The sequence below is a fragment of the Boleophthalmus pectinirostris genome, unplaced genomic scaffold, assembly GCF_026225935.1.
Source record: "Boleophthalmus pectinirostris isolate CB_2022bp ecotype Guang Dong unplaced genomic scaffold, ASM2622593v1 HiC_scaffold_20, whole genome shotgun sequence".
Lineage (NCBI taxonomy): Eukaryota > Metazoa > Chordata > Actinopteri > Gobiiformes > Gobiidae > Boleophthalmus > Boleophthalmus pectinirostris.
This window is the reverse complement of record NW_026571153.1, coordinates 32,271,630-32,283,999: the sequence shown is the minus strand read 5'-3', so window position 1 is coordinate 32,283,999 and position 12,370 is coordinate 32,271,630. Positions and strand designations below refer to the sequence as shown.

The following is a 12,370-nucleotide window of genomic DNA, read 5'->3' as shown; positions in this document are numbered from 1 at the left end:
TTTCAATATACATTGAGATAATGTGTTTAATGCAGCTTTGCGCATATGTTTACGTTTACGTTATTTCATTTCATTTGCAACATACAACATGCACACAGACATTAGACAGGACAAATACAGTACAGTGCATACACCGCCACAGCAGACAAGGTGTAAAGTATGTGTGTGCATGTGTGTGGAAGATTGTGTATGTATGAGTAAGAGTGTGAGGTTTCAGCATCAGTAAACTATGACTAAATGTGTGTATTTAAGTAGAGATTCTTAATGGTGTATTGGAGGGATAAGCTCAATGTTGAGAATAACGACAACTGTGGAAATAATAACAGTACAAGTGAGAAGAGGAAGAGGTGGGGGAACCCAGTTATGATTGTTTATACATTTTCCTGATTGGTGTTTAAGGCACAACGGATGACACTTGAGACTGATCCTTTAGCCCAGGCATCCACGATCCATTGTGTATTATGAATATGAATGTGGGTTGTTTATTTAAGGTTGTTTTTTTTATTTACCACGAGGAGGAGTCAATCATACATTGAGTAATAATGTGTTTAATTTAATGCAGCTTTTGGCACATTTGTTTTACGATTTACAGAAACTTAAAACCACATGGCTCATTTGCATAAACTATAAACTTTGAAAAAACAGCTCTCTTCTTGCACTGATGTGGTTCAGCTTCTGTCAGTAGAATATGATTGTTCTTTCTGTGACAGAGGATGTTCTGCTGATGGTGAGTCTGTTCTGTGCTTCTATCACATTGGAGATGGTTCATGTGAAACTTTTCAGAGATTAGAATTATTATTATGTCCAGGTCATACACATAGGCCGTATATATGAATGGACATATATTCTCAGTAGCACTTCATTGATGTCATAAATGCCAATGCAGACATATACCGTATTTTCCAGACTATAAATCGCTCCGGAGTATAAGTCGCACCAGTCCAAAAATGTGCAATGAAGAAGAAAAAAACATATAAGTCACACCGGACAATAAGTGGCACTTTTTAAGAAAATGTATTTTGTAAAATCAGAGACGAGGAACCAACATTTCATCTTGAAAGGCAAGTTATACTATAACTTATAGTAATAATAACAGAATAGAGAACAACAGGCTGAACAGGCGTTAATATGTTAACGTATAATATTAACAGTTTATTCAGATGATTAAAGCATAAACATCATAACATAAGTTTACCAAAACTCATGATCTCACTCCAAATCACTAAATCCATTGAATTCTTCATCCTCGGTGTCACTTCTGCGTGAACTCTGGAGATAAACCATAGATCCATAATGTAAACACAGAGCCACTTCCTCTTCTGTGTAGCTGTTGTCAGATTCAGCATCAGTTCCAGTTAGAATTATTCCACCCGCCCGGTTGCCGTGAAACTGTGTTTCCATCTTCGCTTTCTGTCAGTCAATCACAAGTTTCTCGCTCACTCCAAACTTTCTTTCTGCTGCTCGATTACCGTTTTCGGCTGAATATTTCACTATTTGCAGCGAGACAGCGGCTTTTTCTACAGGAGGCATGCACAGTAGAGTGCAAAGTCGCAGTGGTACAGGAAAAAAATTTAATACATAAGTCGCACCGGAGTATAAGTCGCAGGACCACCCAAACCATGAAAAAAGTACGACTTATAGTTCGAAAAATACGGTATTTTGCCATTACACCAGGAGGCTCCTGACTACTATAAGGCTCCAACAATACATCAAGTGGTGCAGCTTCTTAGCTTACCAAAGTTGTACTAAAACATTTTGACCGATTTTTAAGAGCTGTGTACCACATAAAATCGGTTCAAGGTCAGTCAGCACAACCAGAATTAATACAAAAGGCGCACTGTGGTTTTTTGAAAAAAATTAAGGATTTTAAGTGTGCGTTACAGTCCAAAAAAATACGGTAAGTATTATGTACTATGAAACTTTGTGGGCAACTATGACCAGGAAATAGTCTTATTACATGATTTTCCCTCCCTTCCTTCTCGACCCAGCAGCAGAAGACTGAAACTCTACATCAGTTCAGCTTTCTTTTTCAGCACCTCTGTCGCAAACCTTAGTCTTTACCATCGCCTCTTATTTGACCGTACATCCCTGCAAAAGGCCCTACAAATACATTTCAAAACTGCACCCTTCCTTCTCCCTCTACTGAAAACCAGAAGCTCTTGAGGTGCACAGAAGAGTAATATAGCACCTACAGAAAGGAAGGAGATGACATCGAAGTCACAATTTCCTGCTCAAGAGTCTTTGCAGAGACTATCACTATCAGCAACAGTAGTTCCTGTGTCAAGAACATCACATCAGCATGAAAGTCTGTTCCTCTTTGATTATATTTGTCGGTGAGTATTTGGAAGTTGCATCTTGTGTACTACTTGTTTTTACATTTGCAGACCTTTGAAAACACAATGTCATGAGAAAGTTCCACATTCTTGAATAGCGGCAACTGGAAGACAATCTAGATATGAACCTAAAAGAAATCCTCATTTTGTCTTCAGTGTAAGTGTGTCATATTCTCCTGTTAGATAGACACATCAACTAAAATACATTTGTTATATTTTCTAACCTGACTATAGTGTTACTTACATGTACTTGAGTAGTTATCATTTGTCCAAACCATTGTGACTTTTCACTTTTTATGGTATTGTGAGCTAAAGTGGCAGTATTGCTGTTAAATGTTAAAAAGGAGTTGACAAAAAACAAGAATTTACATTTCTTATCTGCTCCTTTCCCATCATCATTCTTCATATCAATGTAAAAAAAAAAATATATATATATATATATCACTCACATCATTTTCAAAAAAAGAACAAATGAATGAAAAATCATTGAACTTGTCCAATGAAATTCCCTGTTGTTTCCAGTTGCCTCTGTTACAGTATTTGAATGTATTTATTTATAGAGGTCAGAATTGAACATAAACTTTTTTTATGTTATTGGCAGTGTTGGGGAGTAACAGATTACATGTACCGGCATTACGTAATCAGAGTACAAATTATGAGTAACTGAATTCAGTTACAGTTACTGTTTCAGTGAGTGGTAATTGGATTACAGTTACTTTGTTGAAATAAATGGATTACACAGCGGTATGTTCCTGTTTTCACATTTTGGGCTATATCCCTTTTTTTTTTTTTCTTCTCAGTAATTCCACTCATTGCCGGACACTAAATCAGGTCTAAAACCAGGTCTCAACCAGGACTAAAACCAAGTCTAAACCAGGACTAAACCAGGTCTAAAACCAGGTCTAAACTAGATCTAAAACTAGGTCTAAACTAGATCTAAACCAGGTCTAAAACCAGGTCTAAACGAGGACTAAACCAGGACTAAACCAGGCCTAAACCAGGGCTAAACTAGGACTAAAACCTGGTCTAAACTAGATCTAAATCAGGTCTAAAACCAGGTCTAAAACAGGATTGAACAGGACTAAACCATGCTGCATGGACGTGTCTCCTCCTCTTCTATCAATAATATTTTTTATTTGGTTAAGTAAAGTCTGGACTTTTTATTTTCTTTTAGCAGATAAAACATCTTATGTGAAGATTTCCTGGTCTTTGCTTCTCTACAACAAATCAAGTAATCCAAAGTATTCAGATTACGTTACTCACTTTAAGTAATTTAATGGATTACGTTACAAACTACATTTTGGGGTGTGTAATCTGTAATCTGTAAGGGATTACATTTTAAAAGTAACCTTCCCAACACTGGTTATTGGCAAAGTCCACCATAGAGATAACCTTGCACAGCAAAATGGATTCTTGTGATTTTCTGATACAGGTGGTTGCAACACAGAGGTTTGTGCAGAAGCTAAAGGTGAAACGTTCAAACTAACAAAAACAAACATGGCGATGCAGACAGACGTACTTCAACCTTGTTTAGTGTCAATGCAGACTATTTAGTTTGTGGAAAACATACACAAAGTTTAAGGGCGTTGTGCATTTGTGGACAGGGATGATCTGTGCTTTTCTCTCAACTGGATGGTTCTAAAGTTTGAATCTTTGCCTTGTTTTGCCGTTGTGAGATTTTGACCAGTCAGATTCAGATAATCATGATGTGCATTTTCCGATCTCTTTCAGTGAGAGCCCAGGTTGATAATGTGTAGAACAGTTCAAAGTGACACACACATCCATCTAGAGTAAACCAGGTTACCATAGAGGTGCATTACTTAGCCAAAACACTTGGCCTATATAACTCGAATTGCAGGGCCACTACTACGGAAGCCGAGAGGAGTCACAACAAACACAAATGCCACAACAAATACAAATGCGACAACACAACAAAAAGCCACAACAAACCAAAAAAAAAGATACAACACAACAAAAAAAAAACACAACGGAAATGACCACGGGACTCTATTTTAAAGCAAACGCCGCAACAAATACAAACGCCACAACACAAACGCAAATGCCACAACACATTAAAAAGCCACAACACACTAAAAAGCCACAACACATTAAAAAGCCACAATGGAAATGACCGCGGGACTCTATTTTTCGACGGACCGATCAAGCGGCAAGTGAAGAAGAAGAACTACAACGTGAAAAGTAAAGGAATGTGAATTTCCCTTGTGGCTTTTTTTGGTTTGTTGTGGCTTTTTGTTGTGTTGTCACATTTGTATTTGTTGCAGCGTTTGCGTTTGTTGTGACCCCTCTCAGCTTCTGTACACTACCGATTTATACATTTATCATACTTAGTGTCAGAATCCTTTTGAATGAACGCTAAGTTTAGTATAATATTGTAAAATCTTCATTGGTTTACCATTGTACTGAAAATTCTTTGAGATGTACTGACACAATCCCAATCTCTATAACTGATTCTACATTTTTTATGTCATTCTATTTTACTTTTCATTCTTGTGTTCAACAGTGTTGTGCCATGGAAGACTACTGTTCAGCAAAGCAGAGACTAAAGTGATTGAAGCAACAGAAGGGGGAAATTTTACAGCCCAATGTTTTAAGTATTTTTATGGAAACAAAAAAAATCTTCTGTCAAAATGATTGTAAAGAGAAAGAAGACATTTTGGTTGAGACTGCAAACAACCAACTGCAGAATGGAAGATACGGCATTGAAGTTATCAAAGAATCTCCATTGTCTTCAAGTGCACAATTGTTATTTGTGCACATAACAAATGTGAGAAGATCTGATGCAACAAGTTTAGTCTGGAATACGAAAAGAGAAATGAGATCAATGCAGAATTTATATTAAAAGTCATCAGTGGTAAGTTCCATAACAACCCCTCCACATTTGGAAGTAACAATAAAAATATCTATATCTATCTCCCCTCCTTGAACCGTCACCTTATCGTGGTGGAGGGGTTTGAGTGCCCAAATGATCCCGGGAGCTATGTTGTCGGGGGCTTCATGCCCCTGGTAGGGTCACCCAAGGCAAACAGGTCCGGGGGGACGGGTCAGACGAAGAACGGTTCAGAAGCCCCACATGATGAGCAACACACAGAGGCCAGTTACATTGCCCGGATTGGCGTCACCGGGGCCTCACCCTGGAGCCAGGCCTGGGGTGGGTGCTCGTCAGCGAGCGCCTGGTGGCCGGGCCTTCCCCCACGGGGCCCGGCCGGGCTCAGCCCGAAGGAGCGACGTGGGGCCGTCCTCAGGAGGATCCATATGGGGCTGGTGCAGAGAGATCTGGGCAGCAGTCGAAGGCGGGGGCCTCAACGACCGGATCTCCGGGCATGGAGACTAGCTCTGGGGACATGGAATGTCACCTCGCTGGGGGGGAAGGAGCCTGAGCTTGTGCGGGAGGTTGAGCGTTACCGACTAGATATAGTCGGCCTCACCTCCACGCACAGTTTGGGCTCTGGAACCCAACTCCTTGAGAGGGGCTGGACTCTCCATTTCTCTGGCGTTGGCCGCGGGGAGCGGCGGCGGGCTGGTGTGGGCCTGCTCATTGCCCCACAGCTCAGCCACTGTGTGTTGGAGTTCACCCCGGTGAACGAGAGGGTCACGTCCCTGCGCCTTCGGGTCGGGGACAGGTCTCTCACTGTGGTGTCGGCCTACGGGCCGAACAGCAGTGCTGAGTACCCGGCCTTCTTGGAGTCCTTGGGAGGGGTACTAGACAGTGCACTGACCGGGGACTCCGTTGTTCTCCTGGGGGACTTCAACGCCCACGTGGGCAACGACAGTGACACTTGGAGAGGGGTGATTGGGAGGAACGGCCTCCCCGATCTGAACCCGAGCGGTGTTTTGTTATTGGACTTCTGTGCTAGACACGGTTTGTCCATAACGAACACCATGTTCGAGCACAAGGGTGTCCATAAGTGCACGTGGCACCAGGACACCCTAGGCCGGAGGTCGATGATCGACTTTGTAGTCGTGTCATCTGATCTCCGGCCGCGTGTCTTGGACACTCGGGTGAAGAGAGGGGCTGAGCTGTCAACTGATCACCACCTGGTTGTGAGTTGGGTTCGCTGGCGGAGGAGGAAGCCGGAAAGACCTGGCAGACCAAGCGTGTAGTGAGGGTCTGTTGGGAACGTCTGGCAGAGCCCTCTGTCAGAGGGACTTTCAACTCACACCTCCGGGAGGACTTCTCCCGGATTCCGGGGGAGGCTGGAGACATGGAGTCCGAGTGGGCTTCATTCTCGGCCTCTATTGTCAATGCAGCTGCTCGGAGCTGTGGGCGTAAGGTCTGTGGTGCCTGTCGCAGCGGCAATCCCCGAACCCGGTGGTGGACACCGGAAGTAAGGGATGCCGTCAAGCTGAAGAAGGAGTCCTATCGGGCCTTGCTGGCTCGGGGGACTCCTGAAGCAGCTGACGGGTACCGGCGGGCCAAGCGTGCTGCAGCCCGTGTGGTCGCGGAGGCAAAAACTCGGAGCTGGGAGGAGTTCGGGGAGGCCATAGAGGAAGGACTATCGGACGGCCTCAAAGAGATTCTGGCAAACCGTCCGGCGCCTCAGGAGGGGGAAGCAGTTCTTCACCAACACTGTTTACAGTGCGGGGGGAGAGCTGCTGACCTCGACTGAGGACGTTGTCCGGTGGTGGAAGGAATACTTTCAGGATCTCCTCAATCCCACCGTCACGTCTTCTGAGGAGGAGGCCGAGTCTGGGGACTCGGAGGTGGACTCATCCATCACCCTGGCTGAAGTCACTGAGGTGGTTGGACAGCTCCTTGGTGGCAAGGCTCCAGGGTTGGATGAGATCCGTCCTGAGTACCTTAAGTCTCTGGATGTTGTGGGGCTGTCTTGGCTGACACGCCTCTTCAACATCGCGTGGCGGTCGGGGACAGTACCTCTGGACTGGCAAACCGGGGTGGTGGTCCCTCTGTATAAGAAGGGGGACCGGAGGGTGTGTTCCAACTATAGGGGGATCACACTCCTCAGCCTTCCCGGTAAGGTCTATGCCAGGGTACTGGAGAGGAGAATCCGGCCGATAGTCGAACCTCGGATCCAGGAAGAGCAGTGTGGTTTTCGTCCTGGCCATGGAACACTGGACCAGCTCTACACTCTCCATGCTCGAGGGTTCATGGGAGTTTGCCCAACCTACCGTGTCCCTCGTGGTGTCCTGTGGGGGGTGCTCTGGGAGTATGGGGTCCGGGGCCCTTTGCTAAGGGCTGTCCGGTCCCTGTATGACCGGAGCAGGAGCTGTGTTCACATTGCCGGCAGTAAGTCAGACCTGTTCCCGGTGCATGTTGGACTCCTCCAGGGCTGCCCTTTGTCACCGGTTCTGTTCATTGTGTTTATGGACAGAATTTCCTGCTTAGGCTGCTGCCCAGCCCTGGATAAGCGGACAAAAATGAATGGATGGAATAAAAATATCTGTAATTAAATAAATGAGAGTTAAATGTCATAGTGTAGTTTCATTTTAGTGTGATACTGTGGAACATTCCAGTAAAGCAATAACATTTTCATGAGACAAGTAGGTGAAAGAGCCAAAGATTCACCTATTCTGTTTGAGTCATGAATTATTCATGGATTTAGTAAACATGAGTTTGGTGACATCAAAATCCAAAGTGAGAAGAACTGTAAAGTGTTATTTATAGAGGGGATGAGGGGATTGATAAATGTTTTGATCTTTTTATCAGGTTGTCCCTCGCTATATTGCGGTTCACTTTTTATGGTCTCGCTGTTTTGCAGATTTTTTTGGTACAATTTTGCATGTTTTTTTGTTTTTTTTACAGTGTATGAAGGCACATTGTGTTCCTCCCCCTGCGTCCTGATTGGCTAAGGGGCTGTAGACCATTGTCAATCAATCTCCTCTGTGCCGTGTCTCCTGTACAGTACAGAATGCGTTCACTTACCAAATGTACATAAATGTTCGCTCTCTATCAGTGTGATTCTGAAGTGCTGAATGTTTGCAAGTTTTCTGCCTGACAAAACCCACAATGTCGACAAAACGTTCTGCACTGACAAAGGCTCCTGCGGTCACACCCAAAAGGCAGAGGAAGGTGCTAACCATCGCACAAAAAACTTCTGGACACACTGAAGGAAGGTAGAAGTTACGCGGCTGTGGCAGAGTCCTGCACCGGGTTGGGTGCAGGAAAGAGTTGCTGAAATGGGCGGGTTTTAATGTTCTGGAATTTTACGGGCAGGTATGCGAGCGGGTCAGGACTAAACCAGGAATACACCAGAATTAAACCAGGTCTAAACCAGGACTAATGTTGGACTTAAGAGAGCCCCCGGAGCAGGTTGTCCACAAAGCACGATCAGGCGACGGCCACATTTACTTCCGTGAGGTGCAGAGCTGAGCCGGTCCTTTCTCCTGCAGTCACCTCCAAGCCTGCTCCGACAGTGAGTCCTGTTTCAGTCCTGGTTAAGTTCTGTTTTAGTCCTAGTTCAGTTCTGCTTTAGTCCTCCTGTTTCAGTCCTGGAATCAGTCCTACGTTTAGTCTTGGGTTAGTCCTGGTTTAGTCTTGGTTCAGTCCATGGTGTAGGCAGCACAAAAGTTTGATATAATCTCGGGCTGACGGGTGGGTGTGGTGTTATACTGCTCGGGTGCGGGTCTCCAAAAATGGACCCGTGCAGGACTCGGTGCTGTAAACTCCATTACGGAATAAATTAATCTTTGTTCATTCATTTCATAAAGGACAAAAATAACAAAAGGACGACAGCAGCAATAAGTTTTAAAAAGGCTGCAAAAAAGGTCCTATGTGAGAAAGTGTTTTAAGTGTGTGGTGAGGGATTTTACAGCCTTAAAACAGATATAATAATTGTTAAATATAAAGTTGACTACATTGATTTCACCTGACCATGTATTTTCATAGGGAAGCTGCAGGGGGAGCTCTATCACTGAAAAGTTACTTCTGCTTTAAAAGTTGATTATGCTTAACATGTCTCCTTTAATCTTTCTTTGCAGTGGAAACCCCAACACCAGGTTTGACCCTCGGAGCTGCTCCCACCACATCCCTCCATAATGTGACACCAGCACAGACGACACAAAGGACACAAGAAGCATCTGAAGTGACGAGCTCACAGCAACCTCAGGAGGAGCACAACTCATCCACACTGTCTGGTAGCTTCTGAAAAATGATGTTCAGAATTACATCTGCATGATTTGAGTTTCACTGACACTTCTGAACACGTCTCTTTCAGTTGTGCTGCAGTATGTTGCTGTGAGTGTAACCACCATTCTGATTATTGTATCAGGGAGTATTTTGATTTGGTGCTGGAAAAAGAAAACCAATAGACCAACAGGTGAGCCACACTCCAATGGAAACAATGCACTTTTTTGTCTTCTTCTTCATTTAATACTTTTTTACAGAAGATCCAACTGCTGCTGATGACTGTGAAATTCCAGAGGTGAGCCAATACACTGACCCCCAACCATGTGCAGTAGTTTATTTATTTATTTATTTGTAATAAAAATGAAATAGTCTTTAAAAGAACTCTATGTAGCCTGCGCAATTACAGTTTTTAAAAAGGGTCTAACAATCCCATTTGAACCTGGTGCTGTTGTCTTAACCTGCAGACAGGACACATACAAGAATTTGTGATTCTTTTAGTCAGACAGGAGTTTGTTTACTGTCTTTACATGTTTCAGTTACTTCCTGTAGTCTTTCTCAGAAGTGTCATGCGTCAGTGCAGTGACATGTCCTATACACTGAAGCAGCTTACAAGACTCATCACTACAACAGTACATGTTTAAAACCCGTTTAAAACTGATGACAGAGTGAACTTTTACCAAAGAGCATGTACAGTACAAATTTCCTTCGTTCTCAGTGCATGGACAGAATCTAGTGTAGCAGCAGAGGCTGCACTAGCACTGATTCATGACTGACTGTAGGTCCTGGGTTTAGGTAGGATTCAGATCAGAGAGAAAGTCCTTTTAGGTTTAAACTAGAGACCCATGTGAGGCTCATTCAGCTTTCTGATTGAATAATCATCTTGAGAACCAAACATACAGTATATTACAACTTGGCCAAAAAATGTGCATTATATTATAATTATAACTGCTGTCAGTAAAACTCTATTTGATTTGAACATTGTTTCTCATTTCTGGGGACATAATGTTTAGGAAATTTATTTTAAAAATCTTATCCAGCTCCTTTTAAAATGTGTGATATAGTGCCCATTAATAAAAAAAAAAAAAAAAAAAAAAAAGAGAGAGCTAGAAATATTCTGAACCAGTGATCCAAAAATGTTTGCTTATTAGTAGCAGGCACTGAATGTTGTAAAGCAGATCTTTTATGTAAAAGTAACTTTTCAGAGCATTTAGCAATGTTATAGTTATTTCCCCTCTCCTGAAGTGGAGTTGGAGTGATTTGTGCATTTTTGAGCAAACTTAAATCACTTATTTTCTACATGCCATACATATATTGCCGTTCATCTCCTGCCACCAGTACACAGCCTCTGTCCTCTGCTCTGTACTTACTTCATTCTCAATTTTTTTTTTTCTTAAACTGTGATAGGTAGGATTTGTGAGTGTTGCCTAGTCATTTTGGTACAAATGAAAAAAAAAAAATAAATATAAAAATCTGCTACTTACTAGTGTGATTTGTTGCTGTCCATCTGAGTTGTTGACAGCTGTGTGGTACTTTGTTGTGATGTTTACGGTGACGTCAGCTCTCATTGGGCTCTACAGTTTTCAAACGCGGAAATCAGTGGATTTGTTTCTTTCATTACGTCAAATGGTTTTGATGAATATGAATATTAAAAAGTTTATAAATTATAACATAGTGGTTCACAAGTGTCAGAGATTAAAACTATATACCAGAAACAAGCACAGGAGGATTAACCTTTTATTAGACAAGAGTGCAGCTTTTTCACAACGTGTTAAACCAAAATCAAATGTTTTACAGACAAACAGACTGTATGAGGAGATCCCAGCTCAGATCAGACCTGGTCCTGTGGAAAACTGTACTTCTTTTTCTTCCTCCCACCAGAAAACCACACAGACGGTCTACATCTTGGCCTCCAGTGCACAAGAACGGGTAAGAAACTGAAGTGTTACCCACAACACTAAAGAGTATTTCACAGGTTAGACTACTTACTCATTTCATCACTCTTACCTAGCAACCATAATGTTAAAAGATGGGGTTTAATGCAACATCTTTCTTACCATTTTATAACATTGCTCCCTTATCAAAAACATGCCTGAAGCGAGACCTAGTCAAACTTTTCTTATGGTCAGAGAAATATACATGTGGCGACACAAAGGGTTTAGGAGGGAAACCCAACGTAATATAATTTAACAAAACCAACAACGCCAATGGGCATAGCCCAGAAATTTAAACTAAATTTGCTAATCTAAAATAAGGCTCACAGGTTCGTTAATTGATAGACAGAGACAAGTGACTTACAAAACATGAAATTATTTATTGTTACCATTATTCATTTGTTTCCCTTTTGTTATCTTAACTTTAAGAGTAGACTGTTCACTGTGCACATAACTGCCGATTAAGGGCTTCACAAAAGCAGCTGTACGATGACTTTGTCCTTACAATATAAAACACAATAATAACAAAGCAAAGAACATTATATTTTATCCTTCACTTGGTAGTAGCCCCATACATGAACCTAAACCAGTGACCAGCCAACGTACCACAAAACACATGCTTCTACATCCACGAGGCTTGACACCGAGCAGCCGGGCCATCTGAACAGCAACACCGACCCAACCGTGGACAGCGGCTCACAGTGGCGCTAGTAGCGATCAACAGCAAAATACACACAGGAGCTTTACTCACAAGCCATAACTTCGATCGGGCCATCGGAACTCTAGGAGCGGTGGCACTACAATAAAACCACACATTAAATTATAAAATTGTAATTGTAATTAGAGAACAGCAGTTGTTTACCTGTGCGTGACAAGGCGGAGCCTTATCCCGGAAGTGCGCCGAGGTCAGAGAACGAGACGCTACGGGGAGTGCCCTTTTATAAGCCCAGGCGCCACCTGGTGGCAGAAGGCAGCAGGCGCGCACTGCTACATACAGAACC

The 12,370-nt window shown here is 42.8% G+C and overlaps 1 long non-coding RNA gene across 1 annotated transcript; it reads left to right on the top strand.

Moving 5' to 3' along the window:
- The first annotated feature begins 9,429 nt into the window (after positions 1-9,429).
- On the top strand, positions 9,430-11,306 carry LOC129409844 (uncharacterized). The gene is made up of 4 exons (XR_008632612.1): positions 9,430-9,446; positions 9,527-9,628; positions 9,699-9,733; positions 11,233-11,306. It is a non-coding gene; the product is annotated as an uncharacterized LOC129409844 (long non-coding RNA).
- The last annotated feature ends 1,064 nt before the right edge of the window (positions 11,307-12,370 follow it).